The following is an 11,023-nucleotide window of genomic DNA, read 5'->3' on the forward strand; positions in this document are numbered from 1 at the left end:
AGCAAAAGCGTTGTGATTTTGAACTTGTTTTTGTTTAGAATTTTCTTTTTGATCTTGACTCTCATCAACAGTCAAAGTTTAATCATATTTGTAAAGACATTTCAGGAGCAAATTTGGGTGTAGCGGAAAGTCATGTTCAGGAAAATGTATGAGAGTCATTTGCATACAAATGTGAAGCTTGTCATTACCAAAACTTTTATAAGACCATGGGAAGAGATTACACACAATAAACACAGAACTGGTTTAGGTTACAACAAGTATATCCTGGATGTATCTTTTCACATTCCAGATTTTGTTAAACCCATACAATTCCGAAGTGCTGGATTTTTGAACGGTGTTGTTCCAGAACAAGTTGTGATCCTTGTGGATATTGGTGGCCACTCACCTATCCCACCTAGACCTCCAGCCTGTTTCATTTGTTTCTTTGTTTATTGAAGTAGTTACTATTTTTAGCAGTTTTTCAGGTCCTGAACTTCCAGAGCAGTTTTGACCCCCTAAATGACATTTTTTTGAGGTCCACTACAAGTCCTTAACCAAAGGCAAGGGCCTACAGAAAATCTTGTAGTACTCAGAGAGACTTTTCCAACAAGGTATTGTACGCACCAAATGGAGATAATGTGACCTAGTTATGACCCTAGGAAGTTGCCTACCCAACTAACCCCAACGAGGCCCACAAACTCTTGGCGTTACATCTCTTGGGGTTAGGGTTTTTTTCGTTTAGGGTTTTCTCATGTTTTTCAATCATAAATAAGGCCTTGAGCCCCATTGTAACACAGTTCAGAGGCATGTAGCCACCATATCTCTTCTCAAAGATAACCTACAATCGCCCGAGCTAGTCTTATTTCCATTTTGTAAGCATATTTCAGTATTAGATATTAAATGAAGTGTTATTTCTGCTGTATGTTTGTATTTATGGTTATATTTGTAATAAATTCTATTCTTGTTTAAATTCGTATCAGTGGTATCAGAGCGATCTGCTCTTTCTCTATTTTTCTTTACATGTCCCCGACGAGGTCGGGATATAAGGAGTTAGGGCTTGAACTAGTCGAACCTTTGCAAGACCAGCCTCGCAAATCCTGACGACCTCCCATGGTGGACGAAAAGAAAGACGAGGGGGCAGGAGATCCTTTTAAAATCTTGCTTGAAGAAGCCCTCGAGTGATAGAGGAATGTGATGATGGACAACTTTGTCTAGATCCTTCAGCGGTTGCCTAAGGGCGACACCTCTACTTCCAACAACTACTCTGGAAGCGCCAAACCCTTTAAGGTACAAGTTAACTTTGACATTCCCATATTTGAGGGTCACATAGATCCCGACTCCATAGATAAATGGTTAAATCTAGTAAGGATGTTTTTAGTTCATGATTTTTCCAACTGGGAAAAGATTACTTTTGCTCTTCTCAAAGTCACCCCTCACGTCAAGGACTGGTGGGAAACCTACTGTGAAAAGAAGGATGAAAGTACGCCCTCACTATTTTCGGCAACACCCACTTGGGATTTATTCCAGGACACCATCAAGGATAAGTACTACCCTGTCGGGAGCTATGAGGATAAATACATAAATTGGACCACACTGCGACAAGGAAGGGACCAAGATGTGCCAGAGTTTACCAATGTTTTTCATACCCTTCGCACGAAGTTGGGTATCAAGGATTCTGATAAACATTTGGTACTCAAGTACCATGGCTGCCTACACAGGTACATTCAGAATGAGATGGAGTTCCTGTACATCTCCTCACTCGACTCAGTGTATCGATACATTATCAAGATTGAGCAGAAGCTTCAACATAAAAAGCGAGACTTTGGATCTACAAATTCGAAGCAAGGGAAAGGCACCCCTAAACTGTAGAGAAAAGGGTAAAGCCAAGGCGGGGTGACCTAGGATAACTTGTTGAAGCCACAAGAAAAGAACAACACAACAAAGACAAATAAGGACACGAGAAAGTGGTGTGAGTTCCATATGAGATCTACTCACAACACAAGTGAGTGTCAGGCCAAGCAGTCAATGGTGGCCGAGATGAAGGCTTCCGAGTCTAACACATGTTCTGACTCTGAGTTAGAAGCCAACAAGGGGAATGACAAAGGGAAGCAGATCATTAACACGAAGTTCAATGCCATTGTGGCCACACCAAGATCCAAAAGATTGAGCCTAAAGATCAAGAAGAGGGGGAGCACATATTCCACTCACAAATGTGGGTGAAGGGTTCTCTGTTGCAGTTCATTATCGACAGCGGGAGCCAAAAGAACCTCATTTCAACAGAGTTCATGAAGTGGCTAGGCCTATCGACTACGGCACATCCGCAGTCATACACCATCGGGTGGTTTCACCAAGGACGAGATCTTCGCGTCAGCCATCAATGTCGTCTTCCCTACAACATCAAGCCCTTCATGAATGAGGTATTGTGTGATGTTTCTCCTCTTGAATTTTTTGATGTATTATTAGGACAACCATACTTATGGAAGCGACATGTTATATATGAGTCTAAACCTCGCTCTATTATTATTTCTTTGGGTACTAAGTTATATAGGATACCAGAGGTAACCCCACCTATCACCATCTCCTTGATCTTTGCTAAGTAATGTAGTAAGGTCATCTCTCTAACTGGGAATTTTTTTTCTTTTTGATTTGCTCTCAAAGTAAGGGGAAGGTCATGGCCACATTCATGGCCCCCAGGAATGGTTCCTCCAAGTAGAAGAAGTAGGTGGATACGGTCAGGGAAAAATAGAGGGACATCTTCTTCTCACCCACAAGGGTTCCCTTGCATTGTTAGGTTAAGCATTCAATCGATATGACTCTTGAAGCACCTCTACCCAACAGGCTGATATATCGTCGCTTCATTCTAGAAAATGAACAGATCAAGCAACAAATCTAGGAGTTGTTTCAAAAAGGGGACATCTAACCAAGTTCTCCGCCTTGCGAGAGCTCGATTGTACTTGTACAGAAGAAGGATGGGACCTGGAGGCTCTGTATTGCTTATCGGGCACTAAACAAAATCACTGTCAAGAACAAGTATCTAATCCCATAGATTGATGACGTACTAGACCAACTCAAGGGGGCCAAGTATTTCACAAAGATTGATTTGAAGTTTAGTTATCACCAGGTTCTAGTAAAGCCCACAGATGTATGGAAGTTCGCCTTTAAATCCAAGGAAGGCCATTTCGAATGGTTGGTTATGCCTTTCGGGTTGACAAATGCCCCTGCTACTTTTATGAGGCTAATGGATGACATCTTGCGGCCCTTCTGATGAGCCCCAAAAATGGATAATTATTTGGGCTCATTCAACCTCCTAATTCGACTTAATCCACAATTCTCATTAGTTTATTGCATGTTTTTGATTATATTTATGCTAATAGAGTAAATTGGGTTAGTCATTATGCCAACAAGTCTAATGTGTGCTTTGTGTAGCCTTTTTGGTCAATTTGGAGACAAAGTCAATGGTTGAAATGAGCACTTAGCAGCCAAATTCGTGGAGAGTATTTTTAGGAAGGTGTTCCCTTCATTTATGGGCCCTTACCTCGAATTCTCCACCATCAGCTCGGAGTTCAAGGGCCACCAAATCAATCAGCACAAGGGCAGCCAAGCAAGTCAAGTAGGACTGCTGTTAACTACAAGTCTTGGGCAGCCGAGTCCCTAAAGTTTAGGAGGACTATTGGGGTCCTCAATTTGTATAAATAAGAAGGCTTAGGGCCTCATTTTGGTTAGCTAGTGGTTAGTCACTTCTGTAGCTGGTAGTTAGTCATTTCATAGTCTTGTTGTAGTCAGTTTGTAGTTCGATTTTTAGGCAGTAGATTAGCTTTGCTTTCAGCTCATTTTCAAGTTTCCCTTGTGGACAGTTTTGATGTAACTCTTCTTTTCTTGCTCAATAAAGATGAATCCAGCTTTGCACCAACTCTAAATCTCTCTTAGGAGGCTGTAGCTCTTGGGGTTGGGCCCATCTCAAGCGCCCAGTACCTCCTTTGTTTACCTTTATGTGTCTTTGCTGCATCCTTAGAATAAAATCTGCTATTTAGATCTAAATCTTGTTTTGTTATTTAGTTTGTTTTTTGATGAGTAAAATAGCTTTTTATGCTCAGATTTAGTTGATAGGTTGTTAACAGAAAAAGCTTCAAGAAAAGGGCCAACAAACATCTGTGGTTTCACCTCTCCCTCAGTGGGATCAGGAGCTATGACTAGGATGACTTTGCTGCCCACAAAAACACTGACTTTGCTTTGCCATGCAATCATTAGTGTTTGGATTTCATTTGCAGAAGTTGGTTACATGTTCAGATCTTTGAATGCTTCATTGCATAGCTAATATACATGGTTTCCTTGCAAATAAAGCTGCTTTCCATTCTTGTTACTGTTAGCTAGATCATATTAGGGTAGCATAACTAGATCTTTGTTTTCTTGCTTGTCTTTATTGGTTCAGTTGGAAACACAAATTGCAGAGCACCTGTACCACTTCCCTGTCTACCCAGACTCCCTCAAACCCATCTTCTCCATCTCCTAACTTAGTTTCTTGCCTCACGTTGCCATACTGCCCTCATAACCCTACCTTTTGTGCAGCATTACTTCAGTCTTCTTGGAACAAGTCGAGCCATCTACACCTTCTCCTCAACTCCATCCTCCAAGTCTTGAACTCCCATACACCCCTATTTCACCTCCATACTCATTCCTCCACCTTTTTCCCTCCATCCATGCTCCAACATTCCATTACTAAACATCCTGTAGAAAAATTACAGAACATCTTGTAGAAATCCCAGAACATCCTGAAGACCCCCTGCAGACTTCCTGTAGAAGCTCATAAACACGGTTTCTTGGCAGCCAAACTTTGTGAGACTCTCTGGAAGGGTGTTAGGGACCCCTTAGACCCTCTCTGAACCTTCCCAACCTTTCCCAAGCATTTCTCCTCCTTGATCCACCTCTGCACAGTCAAAAATAGTTAGAAGCACATGCATGATAATTCCAACAACTTAAGCAAAAATACAAAAAGATGTTTTCTTCAGATAGAGGTAGTCTAGACACATGTATTTTACCTTCATAGAAGTAATGGCATCTCTTTTAGTAGTTTGCATGCTCTCCTTTTAGGGTTTGCGTTTCTTTTTGGCTTTCAGTTTCTTTCCGCAAGTAGATCAACTTCCTTTGAGTTAGCTTTCATCCATCAGTTAACAAGCTTCTTTTAAGAGCTCATAGAAGTTGGCTTAAGCCCCTAACGGACTTGTGCCAGCTGACCAAGTGACAACTGCGGCAAGAGCTAGTACTTGTGCATACAGCACCGTCGCTTCCAAGTTTGTTACGAACTGCCGGGTTGATAAAATTAAAGAAGGGAGTTCCAGGAGTTGTAGCATTATTGCTACAATACTGGAGCCCACCATCTTTTTGGCGCCGTTGCCGGGGAAGCGTCAGAGTATTGGTGATTGTTGCTTTTCTTCTATTTTCCACTACAACCTTCTGCTAAGTAGTTTATTTCATTTCCATTATGCAATTTCGTTTATGCAAAAGTAGATTAGCCTTTCCCGCTTTCATAGATTAGCATTTAAATTTCGCAATTTCATTTATGCAAGCGTAGACTAGCATTTCAATTCCGCAAGCGTAGACTAGCATTTCATTCCTACAATTTCATTTGAGCAAAATAGATTAGTCCTTTCCTGCTTTCATTTCAATTCCGCATTTTCATTTTAGCAAGATAGTTAGTTGCAGTTCAATCTATTTCAGTTTTGCAGGTAGAAGTAGAAAAAAGAAAAAATCAACCAAAAAGATTTCATTTCATGCCTTGTAGGAGTAGAGATAAGTTAGAAAAATGATACACAACACCCCCACTGCTTCACACAACCAACATTCTCTCTTCTTTGATGGCTGTGATTAAAGAGCCCTTAGGTGGACAACAAGACATATTTAAAGAACCTCAAGGGAAGAAGAAGAAGAAACCATTCCTCTGGAGCAAATGGCTACAAGCAGATATGTTGGGAGCAGCACCTTGTCCAAAGACGAATTTGAAAATCAGATCGAAGGTTTCAAGAGTGATATGAGGCAGTTTCTTGCCATGCAACTGGATACCTTGCAGATCCAAAAGAAGCAAGACGAAGCCAAGAGGGCTTTGGCCATTTTTTGTCCTAGGTGCACTAGAAAGCATCCTAGGAATGAATGTCCATTGTACTCCATAGAAGTGTGTTTTGTATGTGAAGAATACCATCCTACAGATCAGTGCCCTTCCTTGCCTGGAATCAAAGCTGCCTATCAAAGAGCCAAAGGAGCCACTGAATCACTCTATTATATGAACCAAAGGAGGCCGCATGGACCTAGATCTTACCAGCAGGAACTGCAAGGGACACCCGAGACCTATTATGACCCCTATCAAGCCACTTTCATGCCTTCTTGGGGTCCCCCTACTCATCCTTCCTGGTTCACACCTCCTCCTTGTTCCTTCACAGATCCATATTATGCCCAACCAACTGCTCATTCATTTCACTCTTATGCTCAGCCACAACCTCAGTGGAATGCACCTCATCAGGGGTGGAGGCCCCAATACAACACTCCTCCCGCTTCTTTTCCTCCACCACCTGCTCATCCACAACCATCGCCTCCTGCTCCACCAAGGCAACCCCAAATGCCTACCCAACCACAACCCCATCCGCATCCATCTCAAATACACACCTCCACTCAACTACCCGTACCACCATTTCCAAAACCATACCATGGAGCAGCTCAACCCAATTGCAAAGCTGAGGCACAACATGTCCAAACAACTGCTCTTGAGCTCAATGATCTTCACCATAGCTCAGGAAGAGTATTGCAAAAAAGAGATTATATTGACAACATTGAAGGACCAAAAGCAAAAGAAGATTCAAAAGAGGAGATCAAAGAACCATGGGCTGCACTTGATGAAGAGAAGAGATCAGAATCAGAGATTGAGAAAGCTCCCTCATGGTTACCATCAAATCCTCCATGTATTCAAGAGAAAGATCAGCAAAAAGAGGAAGATGAGAAAGTCATGGTAGAAGGTGACATGAAGAATGATCCAGATCAACAAAAGGACCAAGGATATCAAAGCTATATTGAGACATGGTTCCAGACAGTCACTAAGTTGCAGCAGTATTCTCTCCCTCAGCTATGTTTGATCCCTTCAAAGTCAGATCATTTTGTCTCTGAAATCTGGATAGCTGTCAAAGCATGCATTTCGAGCCTTCACATCATTTTGTCTCTAATCTCGATGTGCACATGGCTCCATTGGAAGTATTCTTATACTTGAGAACGATTTTGTTTTTCAAGTAGGGTAGGGTAGAAAAAAAAAGAAAAAAGAAAAAAAATGAAAAAAAAATGAAAAAATGGAAATAAGAGGAAAAATCTAAGGTGAAAACCTCCTCGGAGGCGCCTTAGATTGGCTCATTGATTGAAAACCTCCATGAGGCGATCAATGGGTTGGGAAAAAAGAGAAAAGAGAATAAGATCTCTGGGTGAAAACCTCCCTTGGAGGCGCCCAGGGCAGGCAATTAGGGTGAAAACCTCCATGAGGTGCCCTAGTTGTTTTTCATAAAAAAAAAAAGAGAGAAAAAGGAAAAGAAAAATAAATCTAATTTCCATTGAATAATTTCAAGTTGCAGCAATGACATTGCAGGTCAGGAGGAACACTCAAAACAAAGACAAAGGAATTTTTGTGCCTTCTACAGGAAGTTCTGTATTTCTACAGGAAACATCCTGTAGAACCTTCAAGCGAGCCAGATTCGATTTTGGAAGGGGATCTAAAGCTTGGAATCCATTGGTTATGCCTGCAAGCATCCATGTTCCCATTCCTCACCCTTTTCCATCATCTTTTCCACCTCATTGTGCTTCTTCATTGTGCTTCTACAGGAAGTTCCTGTAGAAATTGTAGGAAGCTAGAAATGGATGTCAAAAAGGTGGTTTGGCGAACATGGTAGCTTCCTCAAGGGTTCAGAAGTCCTCCTGCAATCTTCAAACTCCTCTTCCATCATCTCCATACCTGCATCACAGCCCAAGCTCAGTTTTTCTTTCCATGCAAAAACTTGCAAAATGCTTTGAAGAGAAAATACATAGAACAAAATTTGTTTTTGCCATAACTTGAAAACCATGCATCCATTTGAAAAACCGTTTTACAGAGAGTTGTATAGGGATGATGGCAACATGCCCGAGCAGTTTTAGCCAATTCCGGTGCACGGTTTCCAAGAAATCAGCCTCCATCACCGTCAGCCATTTTTGCATTTTCTCCATATCCGTGCATCCGTTTCAAAACCTGTTTCATGGGGATATGCATATGAGTGATGGTAACCTACCCAAGCAGTTTCAGCCAATTCTGATGCACGGTTTCCGAGAAATTGATCTCTGAAATCTTCAACCATTTTCTAATTTTCTCGAAATCTGTGCATCCATTGATCACGATTTTGCTATGGGAGATGCATAATGATGATAGGAACGTGCTTAGCAAGTTTTAGATCGATCCGGTTTACCGTTTGGGAGCAATGGCGAAAACAAGTTCTGATCTTGTGAAAATTCAGCAGCAGCAGCTTGAACGTGCAGATTTGAACGTGGAAACAAATGCCTGGAGCTTAGATCTGGCCAGAGGACACCTGCACAAGAAAAAACAACCAAAAAATCAGCAGCCAAGCCACATGCAATCACAAAAACAAATGCATGCAGCAAATGAAGGATCTCAGCACTTCACAGCAACCACACACGACTTGCAGGTACGTGACTAAACTCGTTCCTCTATTTGCATGAATGTAACTCGTAAACAGCATGAGCAATGAGATGGTTGGGATTAAAAAAATCGGTGGCCAGCTAACTGGCCACCCTCGTCTAGTTCGAACAGCGCTCGGTGGGGGAAATCAACACGTGTGCTCAGCCATCTCAAGAAGAAAATTGAAAACAGGTAGTGGTGGTTGTTTAAAATCCAACGTAATTGATGGAAGTGAATACAGACAGAGAACTACAGTTCATAATTACACTACAGTGGGGACCAATGGTTTGCATGGGGCCAACGTGCACTTAGCCAGCTCACCCTCCATCGGCGGAAGCCTCCATAAACAGCCAATCGAACTCATCCTTGAAATGCTCTCACCATTCGCTGATTAATTTTCATTTGCAACATTCTTAGCTGAGATTGCAGTTCAAGTCTGCCTGGCCGGCATGAATATCATTACCAGAATTGCTCTTAACGAAGGAACGAGTCATTTTGTTTTCGTAGCTTACACCTTGGCTGTTGCTACAGTAGTTATTTCTCCTTTTGTTTTTTTTTTGAAAGAAACCAACGCCCTGCAAAGACCTGTGCCATCTTCTGGCAGATCTTTGTGCTTGCACTGGCTGGGTAAGACCACTCTATTTCAAAATTTCTACTTTGCTGGCCTAGATTACACCTCCGCTACATTTGCTTCTACAACGTCAAACCTGGTTCCTGTTGTCACGTTTGGGATGGCCATAGCTTTTAGACTGGAGAAAGTTGATATCAGGAGTAAATATGGCCAAGCCAAAGTTGTAGGAACCATTATATGTGTGGGTGGTGCAATGATTATGACCTTCTACAAGGGCCCTGTTCTCATTAGGCTCAATAGGGTTCTTCATAACACATGGCTGCTTGGAGCACCGATGCTGTTTGCCGGCTGTTTATTTTGGTCTGGATGGCTTACCTTTCAGGCTCCAGTTGTTAAGAAATATCCAGCAGAAATTTCATTAACAGCTCTCACGATGCTGCAAGGAACTCTACAGTGCACTGTGGTGGCTTTAATTTTTGAGCCAAAGGCCTCTGCTTGGAGGCTAAAGTGGGACATTCAGCTTCTCAGCATCATATACTCTGTGAGCACCGCATCTTCGTTTTAATAATGTGCAGAAATTCTTAACATCGTCATTGATCATATTGGCCCATAATATGCAGGGAGTATTATGCTTTGCATTTGCCTTCTTTGTACAGACTTACTGTATCCGTCTGAAGGGACCTGTCTTTGCTGCAATGTTCAATCCAACTTCAACCATAATTGTTGCAGTGTTGGAACAGCTAATCCTTCATGTGAAATATTATCTGGGAAGTCTGCTGGGAGCAATTCTAGTAATAGCAGGACTGTATATTGTACTATGGGGCAAGGCAAATGATGACAAGTTGGTGACAAGCCCAGAAAAGCACAACCCTGCAGATGTATCCAACAACATCAGTGATTGGAACATTGGCATTAAACCAAGCTGCCAAAACAGAGGGGGAAAAAACCACACTAACACCAAGGGAAAAAAGACTACAGAGTAGAATGGAAAGGACTGAAAAAGTCCACGTCAGTGAGGGCACCTCTAAGGTAGCCACAGCCAAGCAAGATACAGTGGTGCTGTCTATTTCTACAGGAAGCCAGAACTCAGCTACAGGACTTTCTACAGGAAGTTCTGTATTTTTACCAGAAACATCCTGTAGAAGCCTTTGGGTAGGCTAGAATCAATTATGGAGAGGGATTTGAAGCTTGAAGACTGTTGAGGAGACATGCAACCACTCTTTTCTTCCATCCTCCACTAGTTTCATCTCCTTTCGCCACCATTGCTGCCATCAGATTGAATATACTTGCACAATCATACCAAAGCTGAGAATTCTTTAGGAAAAGGAGCAAGTAGTGGGAATAAGCAAAGAAGCATGGTTTCATGACAGAGAAGAGGACATCACTTCAGAAGATTGGCATGACAGGGAGGCCACCAGGGCCATCAAAGATGAGGAGATAGATTGGTTGCTTAGAGGATGAGCAACACTTTCAGTAGGGGGGTGATGATGAGCCCCAAAAATGGATAATTATTTGGGCTCATTCAACCTCCTAATTCGACTTAATCCACCATTCTCATTAGTTTATTGCATGTTTTTGATTATATTTATGCTAATAGAGTGAATTGGGTTAGTCATTATGCCAACAAGTCTAATGTGTGCTTTGTGTAGCCTTTTTGGTCAATTTGGAGACAAAGTCAATTTTTGAAATGAGAACTTGGCAGCCAAATTCGTGGAGAGTATTTTTAGGAAGGTGTTCCCTTCATTTATGGGCCCTTACCTCGAATTCTCCACCATCAGCTT

At 41.9% G+C, this 11,023-nt stretch overlaps 1 pseudogene; it reads left to right on the forward strand.

Moving 5' to 3' along the window:
* Window positions 1-1,681: 1,681 nt before the first annotated feature.
* Window positions 1,682-10,225, forward strand: LOC149206150 (WAT1-related protein At5g07050 pseudogene; annotated as a pseudogene).
* Window positions 10,226-11,023: the final 798 nt, after the last annotated feature.

Source organism: Pinus tabuliformis, chromosome 1_2 (genome assembly GCF_031772625.1).
Source record: "Pinus tabuliformis cultivar Carrire ecotype Pingquan chromosome 1_2, CPIR1, whole genome shotgun sequence".
NCBI lineage: Eukaryota > Viridiplantae > Streptophyta > Pinopsida > Pinales > Pinaceae > Pinus > Pinus tabuliformis.